Raw genomic sequence first — 22,165 nt, 5'->3', positions numbered from 1 at the left:
TTATTTATCACATATAAAGCCTTGAATGGCCTGGGATCTAGTTATCTTAGAGCTCACAGGACAAGGACGAGCTCTATCTCAGAATCTGCCATGGAGTTGAATGTTTTTTCTGTCTGTCCACAGTGCTGAATTTCTTCCAGAAGGCGGCGGGGAGGGGGAGGGAGGATTCTCTGAAGAAGGTCTTCAGATATGCAATTAACTCCCCTTTGTGATCTAGCATAGTCAGAATTTAGCAGCTCTTAGGAAGCAATGCAAGATTAATATAATGATTTTTGCTTTTGCCTTTAAGTTCTGTGTCTAGCAGCATCGTTATTGTCAGTGAGCAAGAGTGGGACTGGATGATAGTAGAGAGAGGTTGTATGTCTGCCCATTTGAGGGCAGTTGTTTTAGTTCTTTGAATATTTGTAAGTGGTAGGCATTTCTAAGTAAATAAAACATCAGCCAGGGCTCCAGTTAGAGTTATGTATCTCTACCGGGGTGCGCAGGATAGATATTTCCTCAGATATCAAATATGATAAACCATTTTCCTTTACTAAGAAGAAACTCATGCAAAGCCAGTGATGACTTTTTGTTGTTGCTGTTTTATTTTATTTTGTCTGAGCACCCATTGCAATACGGCCTGTCTTATCAGCAGCTATAAATGCGTTTCATAGAATATCAGGGTTGGAAGAGACCTCAGGAGGTCATCTAGTCAACCCCCCTGCTCAAAGCAGGACCAATCCCCAACTATCATTCCAGCCAGGGTTTTGTCAAGCCTGACCTTAAAAACCTCTAAGGAAGGAGATTCCACCACCTCCCTAGGTAACCCATTCCAGTGCTTCACTTCCCTCCTAGTGAAATATTTTTTCCTAATATCCAACCTAAACCTCCCCCACTGCAACTTGAGACCATTACTCCTTGTTCTGTCATCTGGTACCACTGAGAACAGTCTAGATCCATCAGGGCCGGCTTTAGGCCTATTCCACCAATTCCCCTGAATTGGGCCCCGTGCCTAAGAGGGCCCCACACCTAGTAAGAATCCCTTCCCTGGCTAAAGGCGCCTTTTTAAATTTTGCTGACCTGGCGGCACTTTGGGTCTTCAGCGGCACTTCGGCGGCAGGTCCTTTGCTCACTCAGGGTCTTCAGCGGCACTTCAGTGGCAGGTCCTTTGCTTGCTCTGGGTCTTCGGCGGCCCTTCGGCAGCGGATCCTTCAGTGCCACTGAAGACCTGGACTGAGTGAAGGACCCACCGTCGAAGTGCCGCCAAAGACTCAGAGCATGCCTGGTGAGTACAAGCCCCACGAGTTTTTTTACATTTTTTTTTTAAGTCATCCCTGCCGGGGCCCCATCGAAACTGTTCAAATTGGGCCCTGCACTTCCTAAAGCTGGCCCTGAGATCCATCCTCTTTGGAACCCCCTTTCAGATAGCTGAAAGCAGCTATCAAATCCGCCCCCATTCTTCTCTTCTGCAGACTAAACAATTCTAGTTCCCTCAGCCTCTCCTCATAAGTCATGTGCGCCAACCCCCTAATCATTTTTGTTGCCCTCCTCTGGACTTTTTCCAATTTTACCACATCCTTCTTGTAGTATGGGGCCCAAAACTGGACACAGTACTCCAGATGAGGCCTCACCAATGGTGAATAGAGGAGAATGATCACATCCCTCGATCCGCTGGCAATGCCCCTACTTATACAGCTCAAAATCCCATTAGCCTTTTTGACAACAGTGGCAGACTGCTGACTCGTATCCAGCTTCTCATCCACTGTAACCCCTAGGTCCTTTTCTGCAGAACTGCTGACTAGCCATTCAGTCCCTAGTCTGTAGCAGTGCATGGTATTCTTCTGTCCTAAGTGCAGGACTCTGCACTTGTCCTTGCTGAACCTCATCAGATTTCTTTTGGTCCAATCCTCTAATTTGTCTAGGTCTCTCTGTATCCTACCCCTACCCTCCAGCGTATCTACCACAAGCTGAAAGTTGTTCCATTTTATTGCAGTTCTGTAACCATATGGGAACCAATCCTGTCTGTGTTTTGTGCACATCCAAAATTTCTGCTGAATTACCTGCCCTGGGAGTGAGTTACCAGTGACCCAGGGCTGGGACAGCAGGAAGGTGTAGGTTTAGGGGGAGAGCCCAGGGCTGGGGTGGCAGGGGAGTGCGGATGGGGGGAGGGCACTGCCTTAGAAACTTACGGTAGAAAAGAGCATGTTGTTGATTAGAGCATCAGGCTAGAGATCTTTGATGCAGTGGTAATATTGTCACAGAGATTTAATTAGACACCCTGGGCTAAATTCTGCTCTCTGTTACACTGGTACAACACCACTGATATCAGTGAGCTTGCACAGTAGTAAATAACAGTGGAATTTGATTCCCCAGAGTCAGGATTTTCCAGCACATCTATGAGATGTGCTGTGATTACTGCTGTGATTTTCGCTGAGAGTAAATGAGTATTTAATACCATTTCACAAGTGTAACATAATTTATTGTTCTTTTTTATATAGCATCATAGATGTTCATGGAATTCTACAGTAAAAGGGAAAAATAAGGTCTTCCCCTTGGAGCTACTCTCACTCACTCATGCCCGTCACCCCAATCGGGGTATGGGCCGCCAACCACAGATCTCCAGAGTCCTCTATCCTGGGCCATTCGCTCTAGCTGGTTCCAGGTATAGCCCATTTTTTTGCTATCAGCCTGAAGGTCGCGTCGCCAGGTGTTTCTTGGACGGCCTCTTTTCCGCTTGCCTTGGGGGTTCCACCGCAGTGCCTGTCTGGTGATGTTAGTTGGCTGCTTGCGTAGTGTATGTCCTATCCAACCCCACCTTCTCCTTCTGATTTCTTCCTCTGCTGGGAGTTGACGGGTCCTCTCCAAGAGGTGGATGTTACTGATGGTGTCTGGCCAGCGGATCTGGAGAATCCTTCTGAGGCAGCTATTAATGAAGGTCTGGATCTTCCTGGTGGTTGTTTTGGTTGTCCTCCAGGTTTCAGCTCCATACAGTAGGACTGATTTCACATTGGAGTTGAACAGTCGAATTTTTATTGCCAAAGACAGCTCTCTGGAGCTCCAGATGTTCTTGAGCTGTAAGAAGGCTGCTCTTGCCTTACCAATCCTTACTTTGATGTCTGCGTCTGTGCCACCCTGCTGGTCGATGATGCTACCTAGGTAGGTGAAGGACTGCACTTCTTCCAAGGGGCTTCCATTCAGTGTGACTGGGTCGTTGCTGATGGAATTAATCCTAAGGATCTTGGTCTTGTCCTTGTGAATGTTGAGGCCAACCTGTGATGACGTGGCTGCCACAGTGTTGGTCTTCTCTTGCATCTGCTCTTTACTGTGCGAAAGGAGTGCAAGATCGTCAGCAAAGTCCAGGTCATCAAGCTGGGTCCACAACGTCCACTGGATTCCATTCCTACGCTCGTAAGTGGATGTCTTCATAATCCAATCGATGACGAGGAGAAAGAGAAGTGGTGACAACAAGCATCCTTGTCTGACTCCAGTTCGCACCTGGAAGCTGTTAGTGAGCTGCCCTCCATGGATCACTCTACAGTGTATACCATCATATGAGTTCTTGATCAGGTTGACCACCTTTGCTGGAATGCCGTAGTGCCGAAGGAGCTTCCAGAGGGTCTCTCGATCCACGCTATCGAACGCTTTCTCATAGTCAACAAAGTTGATGTACAACGAGGAGTTCCACTCCACAGACTGCTCGACTATGATGCGAAGCGTTGCTATCTGGTCCGTGCATGATCTGTTCAGCCGGAAACCTGCCTGTTCATCTCGTAGCTGTGGATCGACGGCATCCTTCATTCTCTCTAAGAGAACTCGGTTGAAGACCTTCCCTGGCACCGACAGGAGTGTGATTCCTCTATAATTGGCACAGTTGCTAAGGTCTCCTTTCTTGGGGATTTTGATGAGATATCCCTCTTTCCAGTCTGCCGGAATCACTTCTTCTTCCCATATCTTCTCAAAGAGGGGGTACAGCATTTCCACTGAAGCATCCAGGTCTGCTTTCAGGGCCTCTGCTGGGATGTCATCAGGTCCAGCCGCCTTCCTGTTCTTCATCATGGTGATGGCTTTTCTGATCTCATCTCTGGTTGGTTTATCGCAATTAATTGGGAGGTCTTCGTTGGCTGGGTTAATGTCTGGTGGATTTGGTGGTGCTGGTCTGTTCAGGAGTTCCTCAAAGTGCTCCGCCCATCTGTTCATCTGTTGTTCTATTCCTGTTATAGACTTTCCCTGCTTGTCTTTAACGGGACGTTCTGGCTTGCTGAACTTTCCAGACAGTCGCTTGGTAGTATCATACAGCTGTTTCATGTTACCGCTGTATGCTGCCTGCTCCGCTTCTGCTGCCAGTTCATCCACATACTCTCTCTTGTCCTTCCTAATATTCCTCTTCACTGCTCTGTGGGCTTCAGCATACTCTTTTTGAGCTTTGGCCTTTGCAGCTCTAGTCCTGCTGTTGTTGACTGCTGCCTTCTTCTTCTTTCTGTCTTCTATCTTGGTCAAGGTCTCTGCTGTGATCCACTCTTTCTGCTGGTGTTTCTTAATTCCAAGCACTTCCTGGCATACTAACCTAAGTGTCTCTCTCACTTTCTGCCATCTGTTTAGTACACTGTCTTCCTCTTCCTCAGACCGATCCTGTAATACTGAAAACTTATTCTTCAGCATCAGTCCAAAATCTTCCTTGGTCTTATGGTCCTTCAGAAGGCTGACGTTGTACTTCACTCTTCTGTCTGACGTATCTATCCAGTTCTGCTTCAGCTTCAGCTTCAATCTAGCCACCACTAAGTGATGGTCGGACGCCGCGTCTGCTCCTCTTCTAACTCTAATGTCCTGCAAGGATCTTCTGAACTTCTTGCTAATGCAGACAGTAAAAGGGAAATATAAGGTCTTCCCCTTGGAGCTAACAACATGAGAAATGGACAACAGACCTGGAGGACAAAACTAGAGAAAATCAGGGACCGTGTCCCTCAGATGCTGAGGTAAAATCCTAGAGTATTCATAGTACTTGTTAGAAGTCAGTGTGCAGGAGTTTTGTCAGTTCTATACAGCAGGACCAGTGCCCAAGGTGAATTGTAGCTTACACTCTTTGTTTTTAAATCAGCAGATGATGAGTTCCAGAATGCTTGAACCACTGAGAACCTCAAGAGCTGCAGAGTTAAACCCTGATCTGCATGGGAGGCTATGAAAGAATGGAAAGGAGCAACCTTCACCATTTTGCCAACCAGGGTGGAAAATGTGTTCCATTCCTCTCACCACCCCTTCCACCACCACAGCCCCTCCTCCCTGGCCGAGGTAGCTGAAATCAAAAGGCTGGTGAATCAGGATCAGAGAGAAAAAAATGGACCAGCACAACAGGTCAGTGCCCCTGGGAAGTTGCTAGCCAGGGCAACTTCGCTGCGTACCCACTCCTAGACTCAGACTTGCACATTCACAGGGCGTCATCTCCAACTCTCACTGTAGTAAATGGGTGTCTTTCCATTGTGTTCCATGCAAGCTGAGTCATGACTTCAGTGAGGCCTAATTCTTCCTGGGCCAAAGAGATTTTTTTAAAAAGAAACCCAAATAAAACAACACAGGCTGTAAAGAACTCATGCAGCCTGTACAGGGCATGCGATTACATGAATATAGCTTACCCCCTATTGGTCACTGCTCACCAGAGACTGCCCATGACAGCTATATATGAACCCAGAAAGTACTGGTGATTGTCTGCTCATTGCCATGGGTGCCTGGCTCCTTATCTGCTAGGTTCTGTGTTGTGTTTCTGGATTAAAACCTGATGTTGCTTCAGCTGAACCTGAATCTGTTGTGTTATCTTGTTTCATGACAAGAATGCAATTTTAGTTTGTAGTCAAATTTAAAAATACTGTGTGCCTTGTACCTTGTGCATAGGGTGACCAGATAGCAAATGTGAAAAATCAGGGTGGGGGTGAGAGGTAATAAGAGCCCATATTAAAAAAAAAAAGCCTCAAATATCGGGACTGTCCCTATAAAATCAGGACATCCGGTCATCCTATTTGTGCCCAACTGTGAAAAGTGGGTGTAAAACATTACTATTTGAATTAGTTAATGATTACAAAAGATGCAATGGAGAATCAAGCCCATTAGATCTGAAAAGCAAATGAAGGCTCATTCTATTTAACAACACCATACAGAGTCCATATCCACTCCAACATCTACTCTTAGCCCACAGATGTCCAAGGCCTTTTAAGCAGTGCTTCTGTCCTTTATGCTAAATGAGCCAGAACTTCATCGTTACACAACCAGGCAGGTTGATGAGGATGAGACACTGTTACCCAGTCTACTTGTCTCCACCACAGACCTAAGGCTGACCTTGGCAGGGAAATGTCATCCCTTGATGACATGACACAGAGGAGTTCTTATGATCCATCAATGACAAGATTGTATCTGCAACTTCGAGGGAGCAGAAAAATAATCAACCAGAAAAACAGCACGAGTTTATGGAACCTTTTAATGTATGACTATGCCACTACATAAGATTCTTGTTGCTTGCATTTATTGGGCCAGATCCTCAGCTGGTGTAAATTGGGGTAATTCCATTGAAGTCTTATATTTCCATTTTCCTCAGTCTTAGATTTATATGTAGGTTTTAACATTTTTTTGAAATTATTACAATGTAAAGAAATGACAATTGGATCTGAAATTATTTGATTCAGAAATGTATTTAAATTTCAAAAAGCCCCAGCAATAGAACAGGAAAGCATGTGACAAATAAACTCAATGGAACAAGAGAACAAATTTTAAGAAATGCTTGGAAATTACTGCATGTAGCACCATGAAAAATCTATATTTGAATGCTTGTTATACGTGCAAATAAAAAATAAACAAATAAAAGGGCAAGCTTGCCCTGCAACATTCCCCATCCTTAACTCTCTCCAGCCTTTAACTCCCTCTTTGCCTCTAACTTTCTACCTTCATCTTCTTTCTTCCCTTCTCATTCTCTTCAGTTTTCCCCTGTTTTGGTAATGGCTGAGCAACGCATCCAACTCTCTTCTGCCTGGTTAATTCTCTGTTATTACTGTACTCTTTTATTTAGCTTTGCAAAACATTTTGAGATATATACACTATACAGTATGAAGTTGTATTGTAATGTATAAACAAGGGGCTGTTGGATCTTCCCTTCCCCTCTGTAACAGGTTCACTGGGAGTTTTGTTTTAAGCAGCTACGGGCAGTTTGATGAAATGGTATTTTAATATCTGAGCATCTCTGCCACAAAAATGACTAATCTGGGGTCAGCCAGTTGATGTGAGCTTCCTATTTTACAAGCATAACAAATGGAAGAAAATCAAAGTGTGTTCGACATCATCATTTCTCCGTTTTGTTTCTTTATCATGAGAGCCTCAGTGAAAATCATAGTGGAACTTTTCAGAAGCCTACTCATCTTTTGCACAAGAAGAAGGCCAGGGCTTTGATCACTGGATGCCTGGGAAAATTTCAAATCCCAAACCTCTCATTAAATCTCAATGAGATTTTACAACTGGCAACACATGATCATAGAATAATACTCAATAATATGTAAAACTCCACATTGCACAGCATCATTGTTGATGATAGCTCTGATGCTTGTGGTTATAAACAAGTGCCCTTCAGCATGCATTGTGTGAACAACAATTTTCCACCCCTTAGAAAAAATATTGGATAGTATTAAATACTAGCAAAGACTTTGTATTGTAATCAAAAAGACATATCCATTTACATGCAATTTAATTTTGCTTAATTTCTGTGGTCAGTCTCTGATAGTTCACAATACATGAAGATCTCAACACAAGAATATGAATTTTAGTTTGCAGAACTTACTATAAACTGTACAAATTCTTCTTTTAGTCTTATGTTAGCTTGTACTGTTATTAACCAGAATTAGAAACTTTACTTTAGACTCCTTATTAAAGGGCATGATTCCTGTGAACCACCAGAGTGATATTGGCCACCAGATGTCACCCATTTTCTATTTGCTTTCCCTTAAGATATGTGCATGCAGATTGGGAAAACACACTCCTCTAACGGCTGCATTAAATAGAGTCTGTCAAGCCACTCACAATTTATTCATTTCCTCCCTTATAAAAATGTCCTACAGCATTTTGCACTAATGGTCCCAAACACTGCAGCTTAGACTAGGCACCTTAGTAATTTTAAAACTGTATTTTGTACACAAGTTGATAAATGAAAAATCAGACAAATACACTGTACTGCAAATATCTCTTCACTGTGCAATGTTTAGAAAAAGTTAGCTGATGTAATTAATCCACATCCTTCAGACAAAAGATTATTATCACAGGCAAAATCTTGTCCCAACCACTATCTCACACATTTTGGGAGACATTTCCATCTCCAAACACAAGTGAATTTAAAGTGATACCTTTAGCAGATAGTGGTAGTAAGTCTATATCTACTAACTATCATTCCCCTAGTGACAGTCAAAGATTTGTCCTGCTATCATGAACCCTAGATGAAATATAACTTAGAACTCATGGCTGTAGCAAGGGAACAAGGTTCATGTGCAGGTCCTTCTACCAAACAGTAGGACATACTGCTTCCATCCTGTCTTTGTCACTTCCTCTTGCTGGCTTCCTTAACCTCTTGGTAGCAGTCAGTGCAGCACAGAAAGTGCCTCAGGCAGCAAAGAGGAGAGACAGAAAATGGGGAAGCAGAAGAGGCCAGAACTTGCAGCCTCATGCTCATACTGCTGGGCTCTGAGCAGCAGCTGCAGCAGCCCTTGTCATCCCTGGAAGGGGTCAAGTACTTGTGTGAATAGGGAAAAATGAGACAGGAGGCAAGTGTAGAATGTTGGGGATGGGAATAGGATGATGGTGAAGGAAAATAGGACCAGATGGGTGACAAGGAGGAAAAGGATTGAGGGAGGAAACTGGAACATATGAAGAGGAGAGGACCACTGGAAACTGTAGACAGAAAGGATCAAGGGCTGGCCAAAGAAGAAGAAAATGGTGGAGAAAATAAAGAGAGGAGAGACTGACAATGTTAGGAGAAAAGGAAGACAGTGAAAGAGGGCAAGGAGAGGCTTGTGGCTATTCCAAGGTATGGGGAGAGCTAACACCACCTCAGTGGTTGAACTTGAGCAAGACATGTCACATCTCTGCACCTCATCTGTAAAAGGGAGAGTGTAATCTTTACATCTCAGAAAATTAAGGTGCCTTAAAATTCTAAGATGGAAGGTGGCTTGAGTGAATTTGGGAGTTGCCAATATACAAATCCATTGCAAGAGAGGCTTCAGCTAAGGAAAGGCCGGGGAGCCTCTGAGTGATGGGAAACATGGTAGCAGTAGAGGTGCCTGAGCCAAACCCCAGGCTTCAGTGGATTACACCAGTTGAGGATTTGGCCTCCTATTATCCCAGTGGGCCAAACCTACTCATGTATGCATTCCCAGAGCCAGCATGTGTCATGGGGAGCATTTGAGGCAAGGTAAGGTGAGAAGCTTGCAGACAGTCCCTGATTGGATTTAGCTTTTGTGCAGTCTGTGGTGAGGACGTGAATATGCAGATGGCTCCCAGTTGCACCCTTATTGGACACAGTTCTTTATTGATCACGGAATTGGTGGACCATGGCTAGTTGGACTAGATTATTATACATAACCTCTGGGCAGCCTGATACTTTGCAGATGTTCCTTTCTTGGGCTTGATGACTGTGCCCTCTCCCCAACAGTACTTACACTAGCAGTTTGCAAGCAATCTTTGGCTGTGCTGGTAACTTGATATTCTCTGCTGGTGATGGGTAGTTGTGCGGGCACGCACCCACCCCAACAACACTGGGGATTTGATGTCCCTCCCTGCCTGAGTCAGTACAAGAAGTGGTGTAGCCCTGTTGGTCCAAGTATAGTGGACAAGGTGGGTGCAGTGAGATATTTTATTGGACCAACTTCTGTTGGCGGTGAAAGAGACAAACTTTCTCTTTCAAGCTACACAGAGCTCTTCCTCGCACTTGTGTAGCTGGGAAGTTTGTCTCTCTCAGTAACAGAAGTTGGTCCCATAAAAGATCTTAAATCACCTCCTTTGTCTCTCTAGATCTGATGAGAACTGAGGGGCTCCCCACATGAAAATTAGCTCCCTTGCTCTTGCAGGCTGTCTGTGCATGGCTCTGGTGGGCGGGGTGTGTAGTTTGCAGATGCTCCCTTGTTCTCTATGCGACCGCACGGGCAGCAAGCAGCTTGCAGACGCTCCTTTGCTTTGCGCGCTCCCGCCGGACGTGCACTTTGCAGACGCTCCCTTGCCGTGCGCGCTCCCGACCAGGCGTGCACTTTGCAGACGCTCCCTTGCGGTGCACGCTCCCGACCGGACGTGCACTTTGCAGACGCTCCCTGTTAGCCAGCTTGCCTGACCTCGCCACCACTCCCAGGTGCCGGCCCCAGCTGTGGCGCCGCAGCTGCTCCCCGGCGCGGCGCATTGGCGGCTCCGGCGGGTGATGGGCGATGGGCTCGGCCCGGCGTAGAAGGAGGTGAGCGGCGCGCGGGTCCCTGCCCATCCCCAGCTTGGCGGGAGCGGCGAGCTCGGGCTCCCTGCGGACAGCTGGGGGGAAGCACGACACACACACACGGCGCCCCTGTGCCTGGGGGGAAACGGACACACACACACACACAGCGCCCCTGTGCCGGGCGCGGGGAGACTCGGGGACGCACACATACACCACCCCTGTGCCGGGGGGCTCGGGGACACGCACATACCGCCCCTGTGCCGGGAGAGGGGGGGCTCGGGGACACACACATACCGCCCCTGTGCCGGGAGAGGGGGGGCTCGGGGACACACACATACCGCCCCTGTGCCGAGGTGGGGAGGACTCGGGGACAACACATGCCGCCCCTGTGCGGGAGGGGTGGGGAGACTCGGGACAACACACAAACGCCTGCCTGTGCGGGAGGGGTGGGGGGACTCGGGACACACACACAAACCGTCCCTGTGCCGGGGGGGGGACTCGGGACACACAATACCCCCCCCTGTGCCGGGAGAGGGGGGGAGACTCGGGGACGCACACATACCGCCCTTGTGCGGGGCGGGGTGGCTCAACTCGGACATACATACACACCCACTGCCCCTGTGCCGGGAGAGGGGGACTCGGACACACACACATCCCGCCCCGGTGGCGGGGGAGAGATACATAAACACAGCACCCCTGTGCGGAGGTGGGGGCGGAAGACTCAGACCACAGACACACACAGCACCCCTCTACCAGGTGGTGTGGGGAGACTCGGACCATGGACACGCATAGCGCCCCTGTGCCTGCAGGAGGGATTCGGACGGACAAACACACAGCGCCCTTGGGGCGGGGGGGGGTACAACGACAACTCGGACACACATACAAAGGCTCCTGTGCCTGGGGGAGGGTGGGGGAGGGACTCGGACACACAGCACCCCTGTGCCAGGGATGGGACTCGGACACACACACACAGGCCCCTGTGCGTGGGGTGGGGGAGGGGAACGGACACACACACCCTGCCCCTGTGGCAGAGGAGGGATACCCAAACACAGCACCCCTTTGCGGTGGGGGAGACTCAGACCATGGACACACTCAGAGCCCCTGTGCTTGGGGGCACAGGGTACTCGGACCACGGACACACACAGCGCCCCTGTGCCTGAGGGCACGGGGGACTCGGAGACACACAGTGCCCCTGTGCCTGGAGGGAGGACTTGGACACCTGGACATACACACGCACGCATAGCGCCCCTGTGCCTGGGGGCGGGGAAAAGGGCGCGCACATAACACCCCTGTGTCTGGGATGGGGGGAGGGGCACTCGGACACACAGGCAGCGCCCCTGTCCCAGGGGGGGAGGCATGACACACTTGGACACACACACAGAGGGAGAAGCACAGGACACGCACAGCCCCTGGCGTGGGGGAGGAATACACACACACACACAGTGCCCCTGTGCGGCGGGGCAGGAAGAGGACATGGGCACACAGCCCCTCCCTGGGGTAGGGAGGACACAGTCCCTGGCATGGGTGGGTTGGTGGGGGAATGGGACATGGGCACACACATACAGCACTGGACACTCAGCCCCTGGCACGCGGGGTGGGGGGACAGAACATGGAGACACACAGACATAGTGCTGGGGGGGAGAGACGCCCAAACACAGAGCGCCTGGTGGGCGGGGGTGAAGACACCTGGACACAGAGCGTCTGTCGGGGGGGGGGGGGGGGATTGAGACTCCCAGACACAGTGCATCTGTGGGGACAGAGAGCGGAGACACATGGACACAGCGCCTGTGGGGAGGAACAGGGCGTGGAGAGACACAGATACACACACGGAGCCCTTGTGCTGAGAGGGATGGGACAGATGGACACGGACACACATGCAGACGGAGCCCCTGTGCTGGGGCACACGCACACACACAATCCTGCACCGATGGTGGGAACGTGCGCAGTACCCCAAGCAGCAGGCATGGGCAGCGCAGCTGGTGCACAGCCTCCTGCCTCTGTGCCCTCACTCACTGTCAGCCCCTGCCTCTCTGCATGGAGGGGCAGACACCCCTTGCCTCTTTGTGGGTAGGGTGGAGCCGCAGCCTCTCTCCTCTACTCTTGCCTCTGAGCTGCTGTCTCTTCTAACCACTGTGTCTGTGCTGGGAATGTATAGCTGTTCCAGTCCCTTTCTTTGCCAGGGACAGCATACCTCTGTGGGCTAGTGGCCAAATGCTGCCATCCCAGTTATGCAGGGGACTCTTCAGAGGTGCCTCTAGCCATGCCCTCTGCTCCTGCAGATCTGTACCTGGTAGCTACTAAGCTGTGGTGGTCTTGGCTTTCTAGGCAGTGGCTGTAAATGCTGTAAAGTCTTGTTCACGCTGTCTTCATCACACTAACCCTGTATAATACCCCGTAACTCTCTAAACCCCCTAGGTGACCAGTGACCGAACTATTGTGTGTTATTGAGGGCAGTTGTAGCGTTCAGCAAAGTATTGTTCATGCCAAGTTGATGGGGGACAGAGCGTTTAATGGAGCTGTGTGAAAATCTTGGAATAAACACCCCAAATCTGGTAGAGTTCACTGGGGTTTTGTTACTAACCTAAAGAATCATTTTGAGCAGAGTCATAGGCATGGATGGTGCTTTATGGAAGATGTGAAAAGACAGGTACTTTCCACAAGGAGCTTAACAGTAATTCAGACATAAGGCAGCAAAGGATGACAAATAAACAGTACGGGGAGGACAAATGTTTCAATAGCAAAAGATGAGTTATGCTTATGTTACAGAGACAAGGTTTGATACAAGACTTACAGTGCCGTGTAAATCTTTTCGATTAACTGGCAGCTCAACTGTGGTTTGGGGTGAGTTTTGGTTTATGTCTTGCGCTTTTCATTTTCCTCCAAACAGGAGGAGTATGTAAATTTCAAGATGTGAAACTGTTAAAAGGTTCATTCAAACTGCTATGATCTATGCCAGACAAGTTTTGTTTTCCCTTGGTCTATTTAGTGTTTTTTGCTGTCAGTATAATTAATTTTGTTGCAGATTGGAAATTACAGTACCTTTTGTTTTCCTGGTTCTGTGTTTCTTGTGCATCCAAATCTCCCCCTAAAACCTGTGGAAACGCAGACTATGTAGGAAATGCAACATTAGGCCTTATTTAAGCATTTGTACATTGCAGGTATAGATCAAATAAGGTTATTTTTCTGCACACTTTAGAGTTTTTCTGACTAATTTTTTGGCAGGTACTTTATGTACAAGCATGTAATATTCAGTATGATATGGAAATAAAATTTGAGGGGAAACTTTAGTTATTTTCATTTTAGAAAATGAGGCATTGTTCAGAAGGTACCCATCCCCTCGTTTTCTTTCAGTAAAAATTCCATCAGTGTTAGTGTCTGACTGGAATCTACATATTATATTGCAAGTATTGAATACAGTCCTGTTAGTGCCCATGTTTTCTCCTTGCAGGCTGATGGGAGCAATTATGGTCAATGAACTTCAAAGTAGAAACCTCAGTAGCCTTGACAACTCCATCATTATTGTTTATCATGTCAGGAATCCCTTTAGATAGGGATTTATTCCCAAGGCTGAAGTCATTCAAGTGTATATTACATCCAAAAAACTATGCTGAAAGAATTGTACGGTTGCAAAGTCAGCTACTCAGAAGTTAGGAAATATGAGAGTTAAGGTTGCTGATGCAACCTTAATTCGGCTCACTTGTGCACATACATTATGATACAATCTTCATTACATGATCACATGCTGGTTTTTTTCCATATGACCCCTGCCTCATGTGACATTGTGCAGTCTATATGACTTTATAAAAATTTAATAAGAAGTGAATATAATGTAACTGGAATGTGCTTCATGTAGAAGGTCTCTTGTAAGGTATCATTACAAAGCTTATAATCTACTGAGTGTGGTCATCCTATTTGTATAAATGTACCACTCTTGTATCTGAAACTAGAAATATGAAATATAACTCTGAGGGCCTATTGTAATTATGTAAAGTGTGGGCTATTAATAGTGGTTTGGAATCTTGATGACTCGCATTAACTAGGACCATTGTCTGCAAATGGCTGTGTTTTACCTGTAAGTCTTCCTGTATGTGTGTGTGCTGGCAAGTGGGTAATGAAGTCTTGCAGTGACATGTGATCATGTCATCTGAACTGGAATCTGCCTTTAACCTGGTGACTTTCCATTGAGAAGGAGCGGGTGGGAACTCGAGAGGGACAAAAAGATTCCTGCCGTAAGCAAAAGATATATAAAGGGGTGGAAGAGAACAAAGACAGAGAGGAGCCATCATGAAGAATCCCCTAGCCACCACCTGAGCTGGAACAAGAGCTGTACCAGGGGAAAGAATTGTGCCCAGGCCTAGAAGGTGATCAGTCTGAGGGAAAAAAAACTTACTGAAGCATCTCTGAGGGTGAGATTATCTGTATTCAGTTTGGTTAGACATAGATTTACACATTTTATTTTATTTTGCTTGGTGACTTCTGAGCTGTAGCCCACGAAAGCTTAGGCTGAAATAAATTTGTTAGTCGTACAAGTACTCCTGTTCTTTTTGCAGATACAGATTAACATGGCTGCTACTCTGAAACCATTTTTTCTGTCTCTTTCTACTTGGAACCACTTAAATCCTACTTTATGTATTTAATAAAATCACTTTTTACTTATTAATTCAGAGTATGCTTTAATACCTGGGGGAGCAAACAACTGTGCATATCTCTCTATCAGTGTTATAGAGGGCGAGCATTTCTGTTTACCCTGTATATAGCTTATGCAGGGTAAAAAGGATTTATTTGGGTTTAGACCCAATTGGGAGTTGGGCATCTGAGTGCTAAAGAGAAGCACACTTCTGTGAGCTGTTTTCAGGTAAACCTGCAGCTTTGGGGCAAGGAGTTCAGACCCTGCGTCTGTATTGGAGCAGATGGGAGTGTCTGGCTCAGCAAGACAGGGTGCTGGAATCCTGAGCTGGCAGGGAAAACTGGAGCAGAGGTAGTCTGGGCATATCAGTTGGCAGCTCCCAAGGGGGTTTCTGTTATCCAACCGTCATACCTCATTCTCTGAGTGAGTAGTTAGTTATTCATGTTCAGAGCACAGTTCCAATTCACTTCAATGGAACTTGCTGAGTGCTCAGCACTCCTGCTAATCTGGCCCCAGTTGTCTGACGCTGGGCATCTAGAAAACTGGGACTACTTAGTTAGTGGCCAACTGTGAATGTTGTGATTTAAGTGAGTTGCCAAGCATCACATAGGAGCTCCAGTTTTGCAGGTGGCATTCAGCTTTCTTAACCACTAGATTGTCCTGTCTCTTGATACAATCCCTTGCCTCATTCACTACCCATCATACAGCTTCTGTGACAAATGATATAGGGGTCCTATTGACAACAGCCTCTTTGAGAACATGACTGATTCATCCCCAAGCAGTTCCATCCTATCCACTGAATGAAATTGGGGGTGTCTTGTGTTTGTTTGATCGTGTCTTAAAGACTGTAAAGGGACGGAATTAAGATTACACAGCCACTTTAATTCTGGCATTTCCCAGTTTTTTAGTGCTTTTCTGTGCAATTGTAACTCTTTTTTTAATGCATTTTTCTATGTAATATTTAGTATGTGCGTATGCATATAGATTTAGTACACTACAAACTATTGTAAAGCTACTGCCTGTGTTTATTGATAAATACCCTTTCTCCTGTCCAGTAACAAACATACATTGAGGCAGTACTGACATTGCTGCACAGAGAATTAAAATGCAAAAAAACAAGGCAAAAGCCACTGTAGTGTGATTTTTTTGAAGAAAAGAGGGGGTGGTCATATTGAGAGAAAAACACTAAAAACCTCTGGGGTTATTTTTTGGAAGAGGGATGAGCGGGAGGGGGGTACCTAAGGATATGTCACACGCTACTGACCACTTCAGGGAAAGCTCTGTCACCTGCGTAATTAAGGTGTTGTGGGTGGTGTAGCTGGGTGCTTCATGTCCCTAAATACAGAAGAAAGGAGGTGTGCAAACCAGGTAAGTGATTACCAAGTGCTTCACCTCTGCAGAACAAGCTTGGACGTGTGGCTTGAAGATGAATTTTGCTGGCTTTATTATTCCTATCCCCCTTTCTCATGTAAATATTCCATTTTTTTCATCCTTTTTATATGTGGATTTAGGAGTCTGGGATGGTGCTAGCTTGAAAGCCTGGGGTTGAAATTACCTATCCACAGAAAAGGTGTAATACAGGTAGTGGCAGCTCATGTTTCCTACCCCAAAATGAACCTGAAACCTGACTGTTAGGGAGGATATTTCATTTTCTGTATGTGGTCTCTGCTGAGTCTGGCAAGAGCAGTAGTTGGTGGGTTTGGGTATGTGGACACCTGTTTGCTAGCAAATCAACAGAGACTAAGGGCTTGGCTACATTGGCACTTTACAGCGCTGCAACTTTCGCGCTCAGGGGTGTGAAAAAACACCCCCCGAGCGCTGCAAGATGCAGCGCTGTAAAGTGTCAGTGTAATCAGGGCGGCAGCGCTGGGAGTGCGGCTCCCAGCGCTGCACGCTACACCCATAAGGGATGTGGTTTACAAGCAGTGCTGGGAGAGCTCTCTCCCAGCGCTGCGGCTCTGACTACACTCACACTTCAAAGCGCTGCCGTGGCAGTGCTCCCACAGCGCTGCCGCAGCAGCGCTTTGAAATTTCGAATGTAGCCATACCCTAACTCATTTCACAGCAAGTGCTGTCATTTTTATCACTTTCAAAATAGTGTCTCAGTTTCAAAAAGTCACTGAACATTACTGTAAAAATAGGGGAGGACTAGATGGTTCCTGGTATTTGTAATTGTAAATTGAACCATTTACCCACAGATCATTGATATGAATCCAGTCTAGGTTGGTAATGAAATGTTACTATCTTTTGTGGCTTGTGAATTTGGTGGGTCTCTGATTCCTAGTGCACAACTGTATTTATCACAAAAATATAGATGGAACCATTATTGGGAGTCTCAGCAGATTGAATGAATGGGAATTTTCTCAGATCTTGCCTGGAGTTTCCACTGCATGTGGGGAAACTTGCACTGCCATTTCCTATGCTATACCTTTCTGAAATAAATGAAGCAGTTAGTTTTCAGAGGTGCCCACATGGCTTCCTTCTTCAGCGGTAAATTTGTGTGTCCTTGGAAACACTCCTGCACCATGGGCCTCCCTCTCCCCATGATAGAATAAGATTAAGTAAAGCTCACTCCTTTGTTGCTGGAAGATAAATCCTTTTTGCTGCCTGAGGGGGAGCCAGCTCCCTCAGGCATGATTGAAAGACTATTGAAAGTAAAGACAGTGATTGAATTAATGTGAGTTAAATCAGAATGGTCGGACTTCCAGAAATTGATCATCTGAAACTGAAGAAGGAACTAGCTACATTGAGGACAGATTATCTAAAATCCTTAATCTGTTTTGTAAAGTAGAATCTTCAGAGGCATATTTAAGGAGACTAAGGAAATCATAACAGCCAAAATAGATATTCATGTGACCTGCATGCGTGAATGGGTATATAATAAAGACAGTTGTTGCTTTTGGGGATCATTTTTTTTGTCTTGATACCCTAACGTTTCTCTTTGGTGAAACTGAGAGAATACACAATTTCAGGAGCCTCTTCTGATTTTCTTAAAATCTTGAAAGAGTTTCTCTTTAAACAACCTAGATTTCCTTAGGTGTGGCAGCAGGATTTTCAATTGGCTTGTCTTCTGACCCCATTGTAATACCAAGAGAATAGTATGTAACTTTTCTCCACATGTTGCCTCCAAAGTGCAATACAACAATACAATCATTTGGCACAGATATTGTTTTTCATTTAATAATTTACTGTCAGTAATAGTGTGCACAGTGCTTTACAGACTAGTATGAACTGAAGGTCCATGCCCTCAACAGCTTGCATTCTAGGGCTATGTCTACACTTGAAGCTGGGAATGTGATTCCCAACTCGCATAGATATAGTCGTGCTAGCGCCAATGAACTAAGTGCTCTAAAATAGTAGTGTAGCTGAGGTAGCAAGTGCGCTGGTGAGTGCAGTGCAGGCTAGCCATACCAAGTACATACCTGCAAAATAAATAATGCAGCCCCAAAAAAAGCATGTGGTAAAAATGGAGAGAGCTAGATTCTAGCAGAATCCTTATTTATGCACATGTGTCAAAAAAAAAATTTGCAGACTTCACCATGGCTTACTCTGCTTCCAAAGCACATTGCAATGGTGCTTCAGAGGGGCCCTGTAAGGGATGTCACGTTCTTCTCCCTAGAGACTGACCTTGCTGAACCAGTGCTAATCTGATAGTTGTGAAGCTGATGAGGAAATTCCTTTTCTGTAATCAATTTAAGTGGTGTCATGCTTCCATTTCCAAAATGGCATGGGGAGGGATAGCTCAGTGGTTTGAACATTAGCCTGCTAAACCTAGGGTTGTGAGTTCAATCCTTGAGGGGGCCATTTAGCGGTCTGGGGCAAAAATCTGTCTGGGGATTGGTCCTGCTTTAAGCAGTGGGTTGGACTAGATGACCTCCTGAGGTCCCTTCCAACCCTGATATTCTATGAAAGATCGTGGAATTTTTTCTCTACTTCTGGGCAGAGTGGTTTTGGAGTCCACTGTTTAGTCTGTCTACTCATGTGGCAACATAGTATCTGTGTGCTTCTCAAGTGTTGAAAAATAGAACCAACGATTTCTTTCCTTTTAACACTATATGAGAAATAGTTCAATTACTGAAGTATTTGGTTGTGTGTGTGAAAAACTAGTCATAGAGTTTAAGTCAGAAGAGACGATCGTGATCATTTAGTCAGACCTCCTGTACATTGTAGGCCACAGAACCTCACCCACCCCTGAAATAGACCCCTAACCATTGGCTGAGTTACTGAAGTCCTCAAATCATGGCTTAAAGACGTCAAGTTATAGAGAATTCACCATTTACACTAGTTTAAACCTGCAAGTGACACATGCTGCAGAAGAAGATGAAAAATTTCCAGGGCCTCAGCCAATCTGACCCAGAGGAAAATTCCTTCCTGACCCCAAATATGGTGATCAGTTAGACCCTGCGGATGTGGGCAAGACCAACTAGGCAGATTCCTGGGAAAAAATTCTCTGTAGTAACTCAGAGCCCTGCACATCTAGTGTCCCATCTCCAGCAGTTGGGGAATTTTACTACTGGCAGTCACCAATGGGCCACATGCCATTGTAGGCAGTCCCATCGTACCATGCCCTCCATAAACTTATCAAGCTCAGTCTTGAAGCCAGTTAGTTTTTTTGCCCCCACTGCTCCCCTTGGAAAGCTGTTCCAGAACTTCACTCCTCTGATGGTTAGAAAACTGCATCTAATTTCAAGCCTAAACTTGCTGATGGCCGGTTTGTAGCCATTTGTTCTTGTCTCAACATTGGTGCTTAAGTTAAATAAGTCTTCTCCCTCCATGGTATATGTACCGCTAATGTATTTATAAGAGAGCAGTCATATCTCCCCTCAGCCTTTTTTTGGTTAGGATAAACAAGCCAAGCTCTTTGAGTCTCCTCTCATAAGGTAGATTTTCCTTTCCTCGGATCATCCTAGTAGCCCTTATCTGCACTTGTTCCAGTTTGAATTAGTCTTTCTTAAACATGGGAGACCAGAACTGCACACAGTATTCCAGATGAGATCTCACCAGTGCCTTGCATAATGGTACTAACACTTCCCTCTCTTTACTGGAACTACCTCACCTGATGCATCCTAGGACTGCATTAGCCTTTTTCATGGCTGCGTCACGTTGATGGTCCATAGTCATCCTGTAATCAACCAATACACCTAGGTCTTTCTCCTCCTCCTCACTTCCTACTGATACGTCCCTTGTTTATGGCTAAACTTCTAATTGCATGGCCTTGCACTATTAAATTTCATCCCATTTCTATTACTGCATTTTACAAGGTCATCCAGATCTTATTGTATGATTGGTGGTCCTCCATATCAGCAGTACCTCTCAACTCATCCGCTAATTTTATTAGCGCACACTCACTTTTTGTGCCAAGGTCAGTAATAAAAATGTTATATAAGATGATTCCCTTGGAAAACAGGTCATACTAGAGGGAGGTGTTGGGAACAAAGTCCAGCAGCTATTTCAATTGTTTGTTACTGCCTCCTTTCTGTGTTATCTGTAACAATAAATCTTGCTATCTATTTAGACCTAAGAAAAGGTCATCGGAAACTCTTACACTCTACTTAGCTGGAGGACTCTACGTACTTGTGTATGTAAGATTGCAGCATGTTCACTACTGTGCTGATTCTTAAGGCTCCTACTTTTCTGCATTTGAGGGAACCTAATGTTCTTCCTCTCACTTGTGTGTTTCCTCACTTGTTTATGAAACCATTTCTCCTTTTTCATATTTTCTCACAGTTGATTTATAACATTATTTTCTAGGATGTTAAATGGCCCAGTTAAGATGGAAATAAGTGAACATACAATGAGACCTCTATAAGACCTCCTGTCTTGAGAACATCCTTAAGTGTCCTCAAATACATTTATGACAATTCTGTTTGTGGAAAATCTGTTAATTAACCAGCTTTGTCGGCCCTTTGTTGCTTAAGGTAAATTCTGTTTACTTTATGACTGTGAAGAAGTTCAATGGTTTCTATGAGTTGATTTTTCTGAGGTCATTCTCCCCATTCCTTTGCTTCCAGGTAGGCATCTTACTACTTGGAAATATTTGCACCCCAGCTATGCAACAACCCTCTCTCACACAGTCCCTCTGACTTCAAAGGCACTACTTATGTGAACAGTGATCTCTTGAAAGAGTCAGAGTTGTAGGGATTTTCGAGCTACAGTTATTCTACACTCTCATGAAACATCTGGGAGAATATCTTGAATATCAAATATTCCACATGATTAAATTTCTCTGTTCTTTCTCCACTGTCAGGAAAGACCCTTGCCTTGGTGGTATCCCTCATTGTGGGAGATGCTTTTATATGCTATTCTAGATTCCATTTTTGATAGACTCTCTTTAATCAAATGTGTTTCATTAGACATGCAAGTCCTATAAAGGCATGATACCTGGCTCAAGGCAATCTGATGACTAGTGCTTATTTCACTGAACATAAAAGTCTGATTCTCATAATTCATTTGCTAAAACCTAACACTTTTCTTTTTCCTAAATAGACTTTCAATAACTTAAATGAGTTTATCTCAATTGGTCCCGCTTCATATACAACATAAACTTGCCCTAATTTCATCTACTAAGTGTGAAACTTATCAGATGCTGCCTGAACTGTGTTGCTAATGGATGTTCAAATAAACAGAATTTATTCTCCTTTTGAACAGATTTGTTTAACTTAAAGTGCAATATGGGAAGCTTTCAAAATTGCAACATAGGGGTCTGTTATCAGATGTACCACTTCATTAGTTTTTAAAGGGAGTTATTCTAACAGGCCAGAGTAAACAGTAGAAATAAAATGAATGTAATCTGATCCGTGTCTAGTCTTGACACAGTCTCTTTCTCACTCATACTGAAACTCGTTGATCGTGAACTTTGTGCGTAAAATTAAACTCCCATGTTGTTTCAGTGCATTGTAGTGTGAAAATTGAAGTTCTGGTTTAAAAAGAAACTGCTTAAAGTGCATTTTATGTGTGTGGGTGAACTGGTGCTGGAAATATTAACTATGAAATAGTTTCACTCTATTACTATAGGCTGGAATTACCAAATTCTATTCAGACTCTCATATAGATAAGGTGTTTAATAGCTAGTGACTTGAAAGCTAAAAATCAGAATCTATTTAAAAGTACTATCTGATCCCCAA

The 22,165-nt window shown here is 45.3% G+C and overlaps 1 protein-coding gene across 1 annotated transcript in view; it reads left to right on the top strand.

Moving 5' to 3' along the window:
* The first annotated feature begins 10,300 nt into the window (after positions 1–10,300).
* The window catches only part of MGAT5 (alpha-1,6-mannosylglycoprotein 6-beta-N-acetylglucosaminyltransferase), a 208,607-nt gene continuing 196,742 nt past the window's right edge, over positions 10,301–22,165 (top strand). The window contains exon 1 of the mRNA XM_032782597.2: positions 10,301–10,438. The gene's annotated coding sequence lies outside the window, so the exon portion shown is untranslated. The remainder of the gene's footprint in view (positions 10,439–22,165) is intronic.

Source organism: Chelonoidis abingdonii, chromosome 10, assembly GCF_003597395.2.
Source record: "Chelonoidis abingdonii isolate Lonesome George chromosome 10, CheloAbing_2.0, whole genome shotgun sequence".
Taxonomy (NCBI): domain Eukaryota; kingdom Metazoa; phylum Chordata; order Testudines; family Testudinidae; genus Chelonoidis; species Chelonoidis abingdonii.
Note: the sequence above shows the minus strand (reverse complement) of the source record. Positions and strands in the feature narration are given on the sequence as shown.